At 32.0% G+C, this 19,030-nt stretch overlaps 1 protein-coding gene across 4 annotated transcripts in view; it reads right to left on the bottom strand.

Annotated features, from left to right (window-relative positions):
• LOC121125796 (uncharacterized) overlaps positions 1–19,030 on the bottom strand; it is a 196,619-nt gene that overhangs the window by 170,587 nt on the left and 7,002 nt on the right. The window lies entirely within an intron of this gene.

Consider the following 19,030-nt stretch of genomic DNA (forward strand, 5'->3'; position numbering starts at 1 on the left):
AAATATGTAGAATATTGTGCGTCCGTCAATTTTCGATTAATATTAATATTATTTGATTAAAAAGCCAACGCCTGTGGAACTCTATGATTATAAATTATGTAGGGATTCATTCTGAGTATCAATAATGTACCTATGTATACATATTTTGGTTCAACTAAAAGAAACATTTGATCCCAATGATAAAAAGTGGTAGTTGAATTAAAACTGATTAATTAATTTGAAGAATGTTTGGGACTAGAGCAGATATTAGATTAGATGTGAGCAGATGTTGGATGAAAGAAATTAAAACAAGTGCTAGTCCGTATGTTTATAACAAGGGCATAGGATTTAATTAATTAAACCGTCGATCCTCAATTCTACTCTGATTCCACATTTATAACTCCCGAGCAACCCCACATAATTACTCTCCGTCTCTCATGAGCACAAGCCCTAGTTATTACTTTAAATTTATATGTTTACTCTTCAAAAATTAAATTATATTGACAAGAGCAATAGAAAATAAAAATCCTTTACATACTAGCTATTGATACTTAATATGTATTATGATGTAATCAATATAAAACGTCATAACTAACGTCATATAGTTAAAGGAAACGCCATTTTGCGGACTCAAATTTGATATTTTCACCACATAAGGTGGACAAATTTTCAAAAAATGTCTTTAAGGATACAAAAAACCTTAATATTTGCATTGAATAATAATTGATGCTAATGCACAGCAGTGGATATTTGAATTAAATTAAAGTAGTATGTACTGAAAATCCCTTAAAATGCTTCAATTTGTTTAAAATATATTTTTTATCGATTTGGGACGATAAAAGGAAGGGCTTTCCATTGTATAGTTAATTTGAATCTAGACTTTGGTAATAAGATTGTATAACGATGCAATAGCTAATACAATATTTGAATATATTTTCAGGGGAGTCCGCTATAAGCCCCCTCTCAAATTAAAGAACTGTTGCTTTTTGCTAGATTTTTTTTGTTCAGGAGGATTAAATTTTACACGGGAATAAGGGTACAATTTTTTGTTAACAGCCGTGATTTTTTGAAATTTTTTTTCAAAAAATTAAATTTTTTATGATTAACTGTGGATTTTTTTTAAGTTTTTTCAAAAAATTTAATATTTGAAATTTCATGTTTGAATTTTTTTTTTCCAAAAAGAAATAATTTTTTGTGAACAACTGTGGATTTTTGAATTTTTTTGTGAATAGCAATGGAATAAAAAAATAAGAATAATTACAAAAAATTAAATATTTTGAAATTAAATTTTTGATTTTTTTTGCAAATAACTGTGGATTTTTGAATTTTTTTCCAGAAAGTTTTATATCTGAAATTTAATATTTGAAATTTTTCGCCAGAAATATATTTTTTGGTGATTTTTTGTGAATAGTTATGGAATAGTTTTTGTGAATAGTTAAAAAAAAGTTAAAAAAATCCAAAAACCAAGCTCCCCCAAAAAAAAATATAAATTTATAAATTTGCAGGGCAGCCTTAATTTTAGGGTATGATATTTAATCAAGCTAAACACTAAATGACCCAATAGTTGACAATTTCCTTTAGTATGCGTTTTTATTGGATTGGTCTAAAAAATACTTTTGTCGTATCAGTCCGGTCCCAATAATATTTGTCTGTCCTAAAACCAACACTTATCGGTATTTTATGCTAACTACAGCAACTGAAATGGTAAAGTTACTTTTTACTTTCACCTAGTGTATTGGGTTTTTTTTTATATAGGATTGAGTACACAAATCGATTCCTTGTGACGTCATTGAGGGGTTTTTTTTTTTTTTTAATTATTCCTTTAAATAATAGACTAACCGATATATATAAGTAACGATATAGAGGTTGATCTTATCAAGTCGTTCACTTAATTAAGATTTTAATAAATTTCGGAAATTTATTCGTGGATTGTCTTCAAACTCGTTGAAATATAGGTCTTGTAACTCAAGATTCCTTACATACAGCTTCGACACAATTAAAAACAAAACAAACGAGAAAGAGTTAGGTGCAGCAACAAAGGATTGAAATTTTGATGCTTCTCTCACGCTACATGTCCCTTATGGCTAAATCCAAGGATCTTGTGTCAGCTTCGGTAAGACATGTCTTTAGAACAAAAAATCCAGCCTGAAACAGGGTCTTGGACGCCGTGGCCAGCACGGGCGATGTCTTCCCTCCGATTTTTATAGAGAGGAAGTAACGGTTCAATACTGATGCCTACATCAAACTTCCGGATAAAAAAAGTACGGCCTTGGCCAGACTAAAGTTATGTGTCAAATTTGTTTTCACTCAAGATGGAGCACCATGTCATTGGATCCAGGCCTTCCTGAGAGACAACTCTCCGGAATTTTGGGACCTCAACATGTGACAACCTTCCCCTCCAGTTGGACTACTCTATCTAAGCGCTTGTGCAGGAGAGGATGTATGCTAATCATCACAGGAGTGTCCAGTCTCTTGAGCAGTGATTCTTATCTTGGAATCAATCGAACCCTAGGGGTTCAATGAGTCAGTCTCAGAGGTTCGGCGAAGGTAAAAATATACATGATTTGTGATGACACGCTCCACTTGAGAAATGAAGAAGGGTTCGATGAATATTAATATGAAACTATTTGGTTTCGGTAGCTCCAAGTAGCTTAAGAACCAGTGCTCTAGAAGTTTCCATTAAAAAGAAGTGGACCAAGCTCGAGTCTAATATATATAATTATCTCATTTGGCTTAATAATAATGGGCGTTTTTAGGTCAAGTTCAAAGGACTGGCAGTTAAGTTAGACTCTCCCAATGACCGAAGGTCTTAAGTACTGATGATTGAGAGGAGGTTTTGTTACATGACTGGATTGTTGATGCCTCTTCCAAAATGGCGTACATTAACATATATGATGACGTCACATTATAACGCTCTATATTCCGAATTATATATGTAAAAACTTTTTTTTACCATAGTTCTTTTAGATGCTCTCTGTTGTGTACAAGAAATACGTTTATATACATTTATAACAGTAGTGTATAAATATATATAAATGGTATATTCACTTAAGAAAATGAGATAAGTGCTTTAAAGTAATATATCACAGTCAAGAAAGAAAAGAGAGAGAGAGAAAGAGAGAGAAATAAAAATAAATAAATTAAATTTGGGAGTATATTTATATACATACATTCTACGTGACTTTACAAAAAAATATTTAAGGCATTTAAATCCATTTTTTTTTTTTTTTCTTTCTGCTTCATTCTTTACTCTTTTTATTTATGTATAACAAATATTATGTTATATAGATATAAACAGAAATATATATTAGTGTTGAAAATTCGGTCCGAGACCGAATTTTTTGTTCGGTTTGGTTTTAAGTGATGTTTTTTTGAACCGTTTTGATGGGAATTTACGGTCCAGATCTCAATCTCAGGCTAGGGTTACTTCTTAAACACAAATATCAAGGGTGTCCGCGGGAGGAGGAGGGGCTGGAGGGTTGTAGCTATTTAATAGAAAATGTAACATTTTTTGTGAACTGTGGATTTTTGAAAAAATTTTCGAAAAAATTAAATTTTTGACATATGATTTTTCAATTTTTCCCCAAAAAAGTAACTTTCATTGAATTTTTAACATTTCTCTCCAAATATTCCGTCATTTTAAGTGAAAAAATCTATATATTATCCTGCAGACGTCCCTGAAAATACAGACTGTGTTTGGTGTCAGCTGTCAATAACTATAACAAATGTATTCGGCCACTTAAAAATGCTTTGGATTTACAGCCCAAAGCAATTGTAAGCATATTTGCTGAAAAAAATATTGTAAAAATAAAAAACAAGTACTATTTTTTTGCAAATATCGATTTGGGGATTTTTGATTTTTTGAAAAAAAAAATGCGCATTTTGGATTTTTGAAAAAAATATGCATATTTAAAAAAAAAAGAATCCAAAATCCGTATTGTTTTGAAAAAAAATCAAAGAGACTCGTAAAAAATATGATGTAGAACGCGTATGATTTCATTTAAACTTTGCACCTTAAACATGGATTTTTATTTATTCTCTAAATCCATTATCATTATTATCGGGCTCTTGAGAATGGAATATCTAAGAAAACATGGAGTAACAATTAGTCCGTTTGCTCATGATAATGAAAGATGGAGAATCTCAATATTGCGTCTTCTTGGGATTAGAGTTGAAGCTGGAGATCGGAGTAATTCCAGTCTATTCAAAGCCGGGACCCAAAAACTTGCAGTGGCATTAAAAGACAATTTTATCTTTGTTCTTTTAACGACAAGGTCTTCAAATCAAATGACAGCTGACACAAAAATAAGCAACTTTTGTTTTTATCCCATGGCTCCAAGTGTATAAATGCAGGAGCTAAAATGGCGTGACGATTGCGATCTCCTTTGGTCTGTTATCAGTGCCGACATCTTCCTCCCTAATGTCAATAATATCAAGAGGTCAATTACAGCCAGGAAGAACCAGGTCATTGGTAATAACAATATGGCGGACTTCTGGCATGGCTCTATGTGGCCCTCCTCCATCCCTGGCCGAAACCCCCAGTACTTTGCAGCTTGGGCTGGATTGGACAATAATGTTGGCGGCATCTCTCATTCAAATTTGGATACTCTCCAAGCTGTCATCATGACAGCAATATACCCCATGGGCACGCCCTTCATTGTCAGTATTTTGGAGTCTGTTCACCAGAGCATGTAGGTAGTTATTGCTTGTGACACTAAAAATCATTATGGTATCAAACCGGTGTATACTTTTCAGACCGAAGCCCAACACTAATATCTAAATATATATACAACTGTTTAGCTCTAATTAAAACTACCTCTCTTAAAAAAAAATACATATTACTTTCTTTCAGAAAGTGTAGTGTTATTATTTTTTTTTATCATCTCATTACATACTTCGTTAGTTACCTTTTGTATTAGCAATGATAATACTTGCTATATACTAGTTATAACAATCAATCACTTTTCTTATTCAAATAAATAAATATATCATTTTTAACATGAAATAAAATAAATTAATTTCTTTTTTCATTTTTACGAAAAAAGGATCTCATAACAAAAGGAGCTATACTTTCAAATATCAACTCACCGCTTATTGCGTTTTTATAAACAAGAAAATCCTTGGACGTCATTAATTTAAAGATCTCCCCCTCCCTGTATGTATTTGTAAATAAAATATATTGTTTATTTTTCTGATAAAAAATTTGTTTCCAATAAAAAAATTTCTAGAATTTAAAAAAATCATTCGTTTTGGGGTACAACCCCTCCAGCACCCTTTGAGGAGTCCCCTGCTGATAGACTTCATATTGAGAAGGTTTTGTTGATCTGTAACAATGTCACGGACTTTAAAATATCCTTCCTGCACGTCATCTTAAACAGCTTTAAATCGGCCCAACTTCATAATGTCCATCTTGTAGAAACCCTTGGTCATATTTATCAAAAACTCGCACAACCAATTTTCACAGGCTCCTATTAAGGCCAAATTTGTAACACCAAGCACATTGGCCATAGATAAGAATAAGTGGTAGGGACATGGTGCCAAGTGGCGTGTCATCAAAGATATATAAGGTCTGGTGTTGTCTTGATGTCTGTTATTCACCAATGGCTGGGTGCTTCTGTTTGATCGCCAACTTCAAACAGTCGAGTAGTTCAAAAAAGAGAGCGGAATGGAGCAGGGAAAAAAATAGCCTAAGTCTGTTGTGCAACACGATGCAAAAGAGTATCGGCCCCGTAAACATTGCAAATTTTCTTCGTAGCTTTCGATGCGTTTTTAATAATTCGGTCTTAAGTGATTTTTTCTAGACCAATTTGGACCGATTTTTCGGTCCAGGCTGAGATCTCAGACCGTACACCGATTTTGATTCGGTCTCACTTTGTAGACCGACTTTAATTCGGTCTCACTTTATGAACCAATTTGATTCGGTCTCACTTTATGGACCGATTTGATTCGGTCTCATATATTATGAGAGACTATTATTTTTTTTTTTTCCCAGACCAACGGTCATTCATTTTTTTTTTTAAATCTCAAAAGCACGCGATAAGTTCTAGATCAAATACTGTATGCATATAAGAGACGGTGGGATCAAAATTCATAGGAATTATCCCTGTTTAAACTTTGTATAACGTCATTGTACTTGAAGAAACATATGATGCCATGTTTTAAACAATTTATCAGTAAAATTGGTCCAGACCGATTTTTTTTGGGACCGAACTAGACCAAATTTTTCATTTGGACCGATTTAGATCGATTTTGTTTCGGACCGAACAAAACCAAATTTTTCATTCGGACCGATCTAGACCGAACTTTTCCTTCGTACCCATCAAGACTGAATTTGTATATGAGACCAGTTCAGACCAAGCTTTTTTGAGGACTGAAATAATTCGGTCCAACAAAAAATAAAACCGTCTCAAATCGGTCTAGGATTTCCAGACTGAAATCCAACACTAGTCTTTACCTTTCGGGTAGTAGAAATGTTAAATATGGTAAGTTTCTTCCTTTCTGACCTCCCTTCTCGACGCACGATAATTCAGGAATGAACCAATCAGGGACAAGACGGTGAATAATGTGTTTGTAGAATATATTCACACCTTCAAAACGCATTATCGTATGATTGGATGTACTTAGATTTAAAAAATGGGCGGGAAATACGAAATTACTTTTTCCTGAACCTAATATCGGTAGACATATTTAAGGATGTGCGTTGTGATGGGATAGAGTGATACACTTGTAGTCTTTTTGGAGTCTTAACGGGAAATAGGAAATACTTATAGGTCTTAAAATACACGAAGCAGGATGGATTTCGATTTTTTTTTCTTTCTTTTTTGGAAAATGAGTGAATAACAAGTCTAATTATACTTTTTTGTTTATTTTCAAGGAAGTTATTTTCCTCCGAAAAAATATACTCATTGACAATTTAGTATTCCAAATAATGTTGCAGATGGTAATAAGTAGTGATGTGTCAGTCTTTATTTATTCGGGCTAGTCCAGTACTGGAACCGGTCCTTAAGAAGGTCGTTCGTTCGGACTGCTATTACTTAAACTGATTTAAGATAAACTTTATAAGTTTTTAGGACTGATATGTAGGACTGAACTTGACTAGACTGAGAGTGAACTGGACAGGAAGGTAGTAATAAGTAAAGAAGGGATTTATTTAAAGAAAAACGAAGTTAATCGGTTTGAAAAAGCAAAACAGTGGATGCGTGTGCTCTTTTTTCTTTTTGTTCATGATTTAATAAGTTGCGGGCGTGTTTACATCTCCCTCTAAAAGAAGAATTCTCCTCTATCTTTGGTGTAAATTGATTTACAAATGCATAATTAAGTATTTATATATTAATTTAAGTATAATTATTATATTTTCCCTGCTGTAATTCAATTTTAAATATATTCAGAAGGTTGCCCCCTTTATAGCAGAAGGTAAATAGATCAGAAAGTAGTTCGTACAAAAATATTTAAAGAAAAATACATGATAAGATGATGCAATACGTTTGCAGCACTGAAAGATCATCATGAACCAGATATTCGCATTTTTTGTCTCTGTTTAATTATAATCAATTGATTATAAACAGGGGTTAACAAAGAAATCCCGCGCTTTTGATCTATCTACTCTAAATGAATATAAAATGGTCATTTTGTAATATTTATTCAAAATACTTCAGAGAGTAGCAATGAAGGTTTACTTGGGAGTTCAGATTGGAATTGAAGATCAACATCGTAGTAGTTTATGTAAATGTCTTTGTTTATTTCCTTTTCCCTCTTTATGATAGAGCTGATTGACGCTGATCTCCTCCAATACGTTACAAAAATTGTCAGGAATTTTTGCACCCTAAAAAATCATTTTTTGTTAACTACTGTAGAATTATTGAAATTTTTGTGCAAAAAATTATATTTTTAGTGAAAAGCTATAGATTTTTGATTTTTTTTTTTCAAAAAATTATATTTTTTTGCGAATAACTATGGATTTTGGAAATTTTTCAATTTTCTATAGATCGTTAAAATTTTTATAATAAAATTTAATTGTTTGTGAGGTGTTGTAGATTTTTGAAATTTTTGTCGAAAATTTTTAATTTGTTGTGAATTTTCTAAAAGATTTTTACAATCAAATTTAATATTTGGAACTGTTTTTCAAAAAAATTATTTTTTTTGAGTAGCAATGGATTTTTGAAATTTTTTTCCCAATTTTTTTTTTTTTTTGCAAATGACTATTGATTTTTTTAATTTTTTTGTGAATTTTTTTAAATTTTATGCCAATTTTCTATACATTTATAAACAATTTACAATCAAATTTAATGTTAAAAAAAAACTCGAAATTTTTTTTCAAAACCAAGTATATATATAATACTACGGACGCCCCTGGAAACGTACTAACAGCCAAGCTGATCCCCTCCAAACAAACATTCTTGGTCAAACTGTCAGGATTACCATGAGTACATTGTCTTTTATACCATTTTTTAACCATACCAGCTGGTCATATTTTCAACAACTCTAATCATTCATCTCCTACTCATAGAGTGTGTTTACTATGCAAGAGTTGAACATCCTGTCATCATTCATCCCGTTGTCATGTTCATCAAAATGTTAAGGGTTATTTTTGGAAAGTTTTAATTTCATATATTCTACACATAATGAATTATAGATATAAATTATTTACATTTTTTTTGTCAAGAGTACTCGACTTGTAAATCTTTCTTAGAACGGCTCTTGCGTCTAATTACCTCTCATTTATTATTTGTTATTATTTTTGATGATTAACTGTTATGTAAGAGAGTTCTACAATAATAAAAAAAAGGGAAATTTTGACAATTTCTCATTTGATCTCTTTAAATAAACAAATAAATAATTCAAGTCAGCGTCGAGTGAAACGCTCAAGTATTTCAATACAAATATTATTACAAACCATTCATAACCTTACTTATAAAGAATCTTACATATGTGACGGATATGGATCACAATAAGAAGCACTACTCAAAAAAATGTAACCTGGTTAAAAAACAAACCCAAAAAAATCAATCGACATTAAATGTATTAGTAAAATGATAACCCCAAACCCATATCATATCAATAGCGAAAAGACATCAATTCTAAATTCCTTCACGGCTAAGAAAAGGAGAATAACAATGAGTTCTTTGGGGCCTTCTCATAGATGTGTAGGCCATCAACATTAAAGGAAGCTACAATGAATTTTCTACAAATTGAGAATCCATCACATTTGTATTCTTATACGAGTAATTATCATCATCTTGTATGAACGAATTAGTTTGTTTTTTTTACTCTAAAAAACAATGTTGATTTCCACAAAACGTCAAATAATAAATAAATAAACCTTCAATGTACAATGATCTCAACAAATGTATTCATCAAGAAGACTTAAGATTTCGTATAATATTATATACAACAATATTATGCAGGAAATGAGAGTTCTTGTGTATATTCTCGGGCTTGATGGGCACACGTTTGGCGTGAATGGCGCACAAGTTGGTGTCTTTGAAGAGATTCAACAAATAGACGACTCCAGAGGCTTCTTGAAGTGTACCAATAACAGCAGTTTGGAACTGAAGATCCGTCTTAAAGTCTTGAGCAATCTCATTAACAAGACGTTGGAAAGGAAGTTTACGGATCCTAACTCTGTGGATTTTTGGTAGCGACGAATCTCACGAACAGCCAAAGTACCCGGACGATGAGGCTTATTCACTCCACCAGTAGAAGGAGCAGATTTACGGGCTGCCTTGGTTGTCAATTGTTTACGAGGAGCCTTTCATCTAGTGGATTTACGAGCTGTTTGCTATGTACGCGCCATTTAAAGTTAGATTCGATGAAGAGGACTCATAAATGTCGAAGAGAATACTTTTATTAACTAATTAAAAGAATACAAAATCGACAACTTTAATTTGAAAGGCTATTTTGATACACATTGAAGTCTCTTCAATCAAAAAAAGATTCTAAACTATAGTTATAACTCTTGGAATACATGGTACTTTTGCCTGAAGATTTTCCCTTAAACCATTTTGCCTTAAGGCCATTGGGCCTCGCCTTTAAATGTATATAAACATTGATAGATTTATGTCCAAAATTTCAATAGATACATACTATCAAAATTTCACTATGTAATGAGTTCGAACGAGAGACAAAACTGTAATTAAAATTAGTATAGTAAGAAAAATAAAATAGGTCAACGATTTGAACAGAAAAAGTGCAATCACTACTTTGTTACTAATTATTCTTAGATATGTACTATTGATGTTAAAAAGGCTCATGGATTGACAAACAGCTTAATGCGAGGCATGAGAATAATTCCAGTTTTAGTCCAACTGAAGAAAATCATTTAACGCGTATTAAAGTTATACACATTACATATTTTGATTAAAAAATTCAAGGTTGAATATCAATTTTAACCAAAAAAAAACCAGAACAATAATTACTTATACACCTTATTTATTTATATTTAAGGCAAAATATCCTTGAGGTAAAATGGCTTTAAGGCTAAACGTCCTGAGGTTAAAAGGTATAAGGGAAAATTACCGGGAATCAATTCTTGGGTATCTTAGCAAATCCCCTGAGTTTGAATAATAGGCATACAATATATGTCTACCAAATATTGGGTAAATAAGAGGATATTCTTTAACATATGTATGTTTATGGCCAATCAAGACAAAAGGAAGCTAGAAATGATTTTTCTTAAGATTGAATGTGAAGTGCAATTGTATTCCTAACGTATATTTGTCAATTTACATATATGAAGTAATTATTTTTATGAACCTGCAAATTACACTTAACTTTGCAATAAAAAACCAAGAAATTAATTGATTTTATTGTTAAAAAGAGGCCACATATTTGGGCCAATGTAAGTATCGTAAATCAAATAAATTTTCTAAACTATAGTCAAAATTCTTTAAGATCATAACTCCTCCAATAAGTTTGAATAATAAGCCTATAATTGACTCAAATATATGTATGAAGGCTGGGGGTTATATATACGAGGGTAGTCTGAGAAACACTCGTAAATAAAATATATTTTGTTAAGTTGTTACGTAACAATTGTTTGAGTGAGTAGACGTGAGTATTGACAAAATCGAGTTTCGAGCATGTCATTAAATATTTGTTTTTGAAAGTGGAACCGTATAATAGAATCAAATAATAGCAGACATATAAAAGTTTTTTGTCTGTAAATTTGACGCGTCTAAGTCGGAGTAATTGAGCCAAAAACAAACATTGTCTACTTATCAATTATTTTGCAGATAAAAAGGCCGAGTACTACTTGCACGGGTTACAGAGATAGGAGCCTCACTGGAAGAAGTGTGTAGAGTTACAACATGGAGGGATAAAAAAATAAAAAAATCCGAAGAAATTTCTTGTATATTTGTTAGGCCGGAAACTTTTCAGACCACACTCGTATAAGTATAACAGCAAGCTAGAAGGATATTTCTCAAAATTAAGTCTATATTACATTTGTTTTCTTCGACAAATAATTATCCTCAATTTCCATGAACAAATTATTCTTTTGCTCCCTTGGTATGTTTCGCAAATTGGACTTAAAATAGCCAAAATTAATTTTAAAAATATGATAACAGCTTAAGAAAAGAACATTCACACTTTATGCTACCAACTTCAAAAGAATCGGCAAGTCAAAAAAATGCATATGAATACTATTAGCATTGCACTTAAAGTAGCCAAAAAATATTTTCAAGCTAAAAGAATGATACATTTTATGGCTGAAAGGAGCCATACCGGGTCCAATATAAGTCTCTTAAATCAAATAAAGATTTTAAACGATAAGTAAAAGTCTTGGGTATCTTAATTTATCCCATTAATTTGAATAATAACTCCAAAATGGACTCAATTATGTCTATAAAGTCTTGGTTTGTATGTATTGATATATCAATTTAAAAAAATATTCTTGGGATTTTCTCCTATTTTTGATTATTACTTCCGTCAACGAAGCATATAAATTCGGATCGGACCCCTTTTTTTTGAAAGATAAGGTTGAGTATACAATGACTACAATTACTAAATGACTTATAAATCTTCTGAATAGTGTTCATAATAGATGGAACTAATATTTAGATCAAACGGGCTATGATTACATTCTTTCTGAGAAACTTTATTTAGAGTCTAAATAACATTTATTAATTTGGAGGAATGCCTTTGTGGTGTAGTGATTAGGTTTGTGTATTACACGTTAGTAATGACAACGCTTTTTAAATAATAGTAGTAAGATCGAACCGGAGTTTAATATTATTTTTATTGAAAAATATGTACATATATTGAAGGAATGTTCTGACTAATTAATACATTGTTGATAAGAGAAATATTCTCAATAGTCTAATTGTAAGGATGTGCTCTTATTAATCTAGCGGTGTAAGCGGCTCCGGTTTGTAGAACCGACAAATTCGAACCGAGATCGCAATATATTGCTTATCGGGTTCAGTTCTTGTGCTCTTGTTCTTATATATAATATATGAAGGAAATACAATATATATTATAAAAAATAAATTAGTTTTAATCAATAACTCAATTTTCTGAGGTTTTTTTTTTTTTGTGTAATTGCATTATTTTTCCTATGATTTTTTTTAGGTGGCCAGGGGTATACAGTTGTATTTGAGTTTCTAATACATAGCTAAGGGCTTCTTATAGATCTGGAAAAGTGGTGTTTTTAGGTACGAGACGCTGTAAATAAAAGATGCTAGGGATTGGGTAGATTATGAATCCAGGTCCGCTATTAAGCTTGACGGACCCCTATATTGTGATAACAATAATATTTCTTAAGCCAGAGTTTCCCAAACGTTACTAAGCAAAGGCCTCCCTACACGAATACTTTTTTATAAGAACCTTTATAAGAAACATATGATATACGTATATATAGACTGAAAGCAATCCTTAATTCTCCGTCTTCCTGCAAATCCCCTAGCTTCTCCTCATGAGCCCCACTTTGAAAAAAAAATGCCTTAAGCAACCTTAGTTTTCGGGGCCCTGTTAGGAACTTGGGATACTACGCAGTCTGCGAATAAGGTAGCTGGAGCCCTCTTTCTATCTAATATCATTGCCTGGGCCCGAATTTTCTAGTAACGCCCCTTGTTATAAGTGCCTGTAAACGAAACTGAGTCTGTATAAAAAAGAATCGAGACAGTATACCGAAATCGAAACCGTTGAAATGAAAGAACTGATCTGGACCGAAATAATCTTGTCGTATTGTAGTTAAAACTGTTTACTACGCCTATTTTAGATCCATCACAATAAAATAATACGTAGTATTTTATACGATACTCCATAATAATATTGTCATTAATATTTTATTAAATGTGTAACTATTCATTTGTAATTCTATAATATATAAAAAAATTTCTTCATAGAAATAATAAAATGCCAATATATTTAGTATATAAACGAGGAGGGATCAAGAAGAAATTGTAGTCCTGCCCTTTAGGAAACGGAGCAATAGTGTAATAGTCCTAATTATTACTTCATTTATTTGTCAAAAATAATAAATTATGAAATAGCCATGACGTATCAAGTGAGAGGAGGGAATCCACAGCTGACAACACACAAAAATTGAGCATTTTTGTGTGTTAGCAAGCTAACGCCGCGTACAATCAAATGTTAACAAAATTGAATTTCAACTATCCTCTGTTGGTCTCTCCAATTTTGAGATAGAAAGAGAAAGTATGACGTGCAGGCACACTTATATAGGATACCCCTCACGTCGTTCTCTTGGTTATATCACGCAACCTTTCTTCTAAAAAGAAACAGAAAAAATAGGCCCAAAATCATCTGGTAGTTAGCCCAATAGGTCAGTTGTGCCAACCGCTATTTATGTCTTTGAAGAATATCATTGTCATAGTATTTATTCACCATTTTTAAAAGAAATGTCATATTGTTAAAAAAAATTTACATAGCATCTTATTCGATACTGTAATATAATATTGCTTCGTAATATTTGATTAAAAGAGTAGTTATTATATTATTTCTATGAAGAAATAGCCAAAATGTCTTCATAGAAAAACAAAATGCCCAATATATATATTTATTATATAAACGACGAGGGATCAAGGAAGAAATTTTATTCCTGTTCTTTTGGAAACGGAGCATATGTATAGAATAACTTGTCACTTTGTGTATTTATCAGAAAGAATCAATTATGAAATAGCCATGACGTATTAAGGAAGAAGAGAGAATCGACAGCTGACAACAAAATACAAAGGTTTTTTTTGTGTTAGTAAGATAAGGCCGTGCCTTTAGAACTTTTTTTATTCAAAAAATAGTTCGAACCGGGTATTTTCTTTAATTTGTATACTTCAAAACCCTTTCAATAATAGTCTTCATAACAATTATACTTATGTTAGTAGTAAGATAAGGCATCCCATCATCTTTTCATGGATTTCATGAGAAGGAGAAGGGAGTTTATCTATCTATGTATATAATACATATATATATATGAACATTGAACAGACAAAAATGATGTAATCTTTTAATAACAATTCTTTCTTTTCTTCTTCTTTTTAATCAGGTTTCTTGTACAGTATCTCATTATTAAACTTTTTTTTATTATTAATATTATTTCATATCTTTGATCATATATAATAATAAAAATGATAATTTTCTCTTTTTATTCTTTATCTTCACAAGGTCATACTTAGTGGAAGTGAATAGTGATTGTATGGATGGTTAGATGTTGTATGTAGAATGTAACTGAGCGGGGTTCATCTTCTTCTTCATCATCTCTATAATACCCTTTCTTATATTCGTACTTTAGGATTTTTAAATGTTGATTAGTGTTGGATCGGTATAAAAAACACTGCAGTCCTCTCGGGACGGCCCTAATAAAATTACTCTCTACTAGTTCTACTCTGAGGCCAACAAGAACCTGCAATTTTAACTCTGCAACAAATCCTGAGGGATACAATACTTCTTTTATGAGTCCAAACGAGCGTTCAATCAGGTTTTGAATATAATCGAATAAATATGGAAAAGATGTTCACTACTCAGGAATTACATAATAATGACAACTGCTAAGGAAAATACGATTCGTTCATTATACTACCAATCAAGATGTATAGAAAAGAAGGTATCATCTTTTGAACTATTTTAGATTTGTTATTAAAAATCATTCTTTTGATATGACGTCAGTAGAATTTTAGGATTTAATATTTATACAAACGATGGATTGCTTAACCTGTTACGCTGTTTAACTTCAATAATGATAATAATTAATTCGGGGAGCGCTGATTTGTTTGTTTTTGAAGGTGAGAGCTCGTGAGAGTTTCTAGTTTCTCTAATTGTCTACTAGAAAATTGCCGTGGAGAATTGCCCTGTAAAAAAATTGCCCGTATTTTGTTCAAATTTCATAATCAATCATAACACATTATAAATTAGCTTAATATTATTTATAGCAAATATCTCAGGGGGTCTCCGGGGGGGGCTGGAGTGACTTAACCCCACCTAAAAAAAATGGAGAAATTAAAAAAAATCACTTCTTTTTGGAAAGAATTAGTATTTGTCTTTTATGGTCATTACAACTGCTAAAGATAACTCTTTAAGACATTCTTTGTAGTCACACGTAACTACTCAATATTTGTATCAAATCATGTGTGTTCTGTCCTCAAGAAGGAAGGAATAATAATAATGGTTATTGAGAAAAAAGTAAGAAGGGATGTCTGATGAGTACTGCACTCTCACGAGCGCTCACCTTCAAAAACAAACAAATCACCGCTCCCCGAATTAATTATTATCATTATTATATCAGTAATTCCTTGGATATATGTAATACCTTGGAGGTGGTTTTTAAGTATCCAGGGTTTCACTCAAGTACCCTGCACAACCCAAGGGTGTGGAACTATTTTTTGATATAACTAACTCCGAGACCCCAGCCAAACCATTGTGCTTTGAACTAGTTTGTGGTATAAGAGAGGTTCCTTAGCTGTGGTTTTTAACAAAAACAGTGATGGGCAGTACACAGCCTTCGTGTTGCCCGGGATCCCAAGGCCACTGCGGGATAGTTAAAAATTAGATGTTGCTAATTGCCCAAGCATCACATACATCCAAGGAACCCCTCGAATATGAAACAGTAGTTCCAAACCCTCCAGTAGTCTTTGATGGCGGAGAGTATTCAGCCATATTTTAAGAAGCCTTAACCTATTTATCCCCCCTGCTCTTCCTATATTGCAATAATATTACTCACACTTGAAGGTACTACTCCCTTGGAGAATACAACACACCAATGTGTTAAATATGCCATAAATACAACAACATTGTTATTTCTTCGTACAAAATATGTGGATGATTTACATCAGGGAGCACTATAGACAGTTCACCCTGTATATAGGTTCGATTATAAATACAAATATCTGCAATGGTTCATTACTACAATTACATTTAATTTCTTAGATGAAAATAAGCTTAATTTATATATTAGAGAGCCAAGTGCGGTGCAACCCGGGACTGCTTTTCATACAGAGAGAGAGGACAGACAAACTTTGCTTTATTAATATAAATTCTCACTTTTTCTTTTCTTTTTTAATATGAGACGCTGAGCTATAAATATACACGTTTTTCTTAAAATGAGTTCTCGTTTATGTAAACAACATACATATTAAATTTGTTTTGTTAATGCAGATTGTAATGTAAATTTTGTGCCTTTTTGAGTTAAAAAAATCCTATTCCAAGAGCCACGGTCTTCCCTTAATATAATAATAATTATTGAATATGTAATTATTATTTCTCTTCAAATGGACTTTTTGTTGCTTGATTTAGGCATGTATCTACCCATGTACTACATAATATGTATTTAAGTACAATGTGAATGGACAAGTCATGATTGGATGATAATGTACTTTAACTCTCTCTCTACCGATCTACTTCAAGCACTATAATTGACCGTTCTCCTGTTCTTGAAGGGATATTTATGTACAGGATCGATACGATATTTTGACACATTTCAAAAAGTTAAAAAAACAATCCCTTATATCTTTAATTATTTATTAAATCAAAAAATGCAAAAACCATTTGAATGTTGTGTCTTCTGGCTACAAATTCGACTCATAGTAGCCACCCTCGGAGGTGATAAGCTTTTCTAGCCTGGACCTGTTGCAGGCGCACTTAATCTGGTCCCCGGGCAACTTGTTGAAAATCACGATTATGCCATGCTTTAACTCGGCCACTGTGTTGCAAGAAGTTCGCTTGCTGTTCTGTTATACTGCAACTTGTGGCTGGTAGATGTCGCAGGGATTGTAGTCGGAGCTGTTGGGAGGCCAGATGTTGGCGCTGGTGTAGTCCTAAAGTTCTTGGATAACCATCTAGGACTTCAGTGTGTTCCTCACCATTTTGTCACCCTTCATGATATCATAGTCCTTAGAACCGGTGCAATTCATCATAACTTAACGCTCATTATGTGCAATAATATCAAACAGACATAATATCTATTAATAACAATGTTTGTGCATCAAATGCAATAGCTTAAAAAAAACAATTTGAGGATTGGGGGAGGAGATATTGTTCCAATTGAATAATGGTTCTTTATAATCATCGGTGTTATCCAAATTACACATCTGGGTATTAAAAAGGAAAAGGAAGTTTGTAAACTTGAGGGACACTTTTATCGATGTGAATCCATGGTAATTTCGACGGAGTGTCATTTATTTCGTTGAGACATGACAAAAAACTGACAACATGTGGATAATAGGAATATATATACATGTGTTACCACTTTGGCGCACTCTCTTAGGCAAACGGGGGCACTTTGGAAGTTGATTTTTTAAATTAAATAGCTTGTTCAAACCTACATAATTTGGAAAAAAATGACATTCATTTCTCCAAATATTTATGAAAGGCACGGAGGCCTCCTTGGAATCTGTACCAGAAGTGATAACATAACAATTGCTCAAACATTAGGATGGGAATTTGAATCATATCAAGGCGATTTTAAGGCAACAGCAATGCGGGCTAGGTCAAAGTTTGAAGTGACCGTTCCCGGACGTCAGAACTCGTGGACCGAATGTAACAAATCGTTAATGAGGACCTAGTATGATCCAAAAGTATTTACGCTGTTAAAAGAAAAAAGTTTCGAATTCATCATCATAAGAAACACCATGCTATTAATCCAAATTCAATTAAAATACCCACATGTTAAGTTATTCCAAGGTTAATAGAAATACAAGTTTATACCATAACGCGTATACGAATCATGTATAACTTCCACCACGCTTTTTAATTTTGACGTCATAATGCATGATTGGTTGCGTTTTATGTCAAAATCTGTCTTTTTTGCCCTACAGTCGGTACGACACATCAAATTGAAAATTGTAACAAATGTGACGTCATAGACTATGATTGGTTGTGTTTGGTCAAAAATCTGCCTCTCTTGCCCAGCAGTCGGTACGATACATCAAATTGAAAATTCTAGTAAGTCCGAATACATTATGTTATTAGCTTGTAGCTATATTAATCTTGAGTTATTCCATGTAAAAAAATGAATTCCAAACAACTTCAAGTCAAAGAAGATCAATTTTAAGACAAACCAGGACAATAAATATATTTATGATATAACATATATGTAGATAAACTGTTTAGTCACCTATACAAGCAAAGTGTGTATGTTTGTTGACGCCTAATAATATAAATCAATTTTTCATATAAAAAATGTTTGAAATATTTGACAAAACGTTTTGATTTTTAAAAATCACATTCTTTGACATATTATTATTTAATATATATGTATAAATACTTTTTCCACTAAAACAAAGGGAGAAATGAATCAGAAGTGATTTGTTTTTTTGCCTTTTTAGTGCTTGAGTCTTTAAAAAATCAATTGTTCACATAATATTGTTTTTTTTGCATGAATATGACCAACTAACAAAAACAAGAAAAAAAACAAAACATGATTATTATAAAATGTTTGTTGTACTAAGTACTTTAAATATGCTATTTGCGAAAAAAACTATTTTAGCTTTTTTTTCCAAAGCAACTTTGAAGCTATTATTAATGTTATTATGTACTTAAGAATATATATATATATTCGTCTTTCGTTATTATCATAATTCTCTCTTGTCTTTTTTTTTTTTTTTTT

The sequence above is a fragment of the Lepeophtheirus salmonis genome, chromosome 11 (assembly GCF_016086655.4).
Source record: "Lepeophtheirus salmonis chromosome 11, UVic_Lsal_1.4, whole genome shotgun sequence".
Lineage (NCBI taxonomy): Eukaryota > Metazoa > Arthropoda > Copepoda > Siphonostomatoida > Caligidae > Lepeophtheirus > Lepeophtheirus salmonis.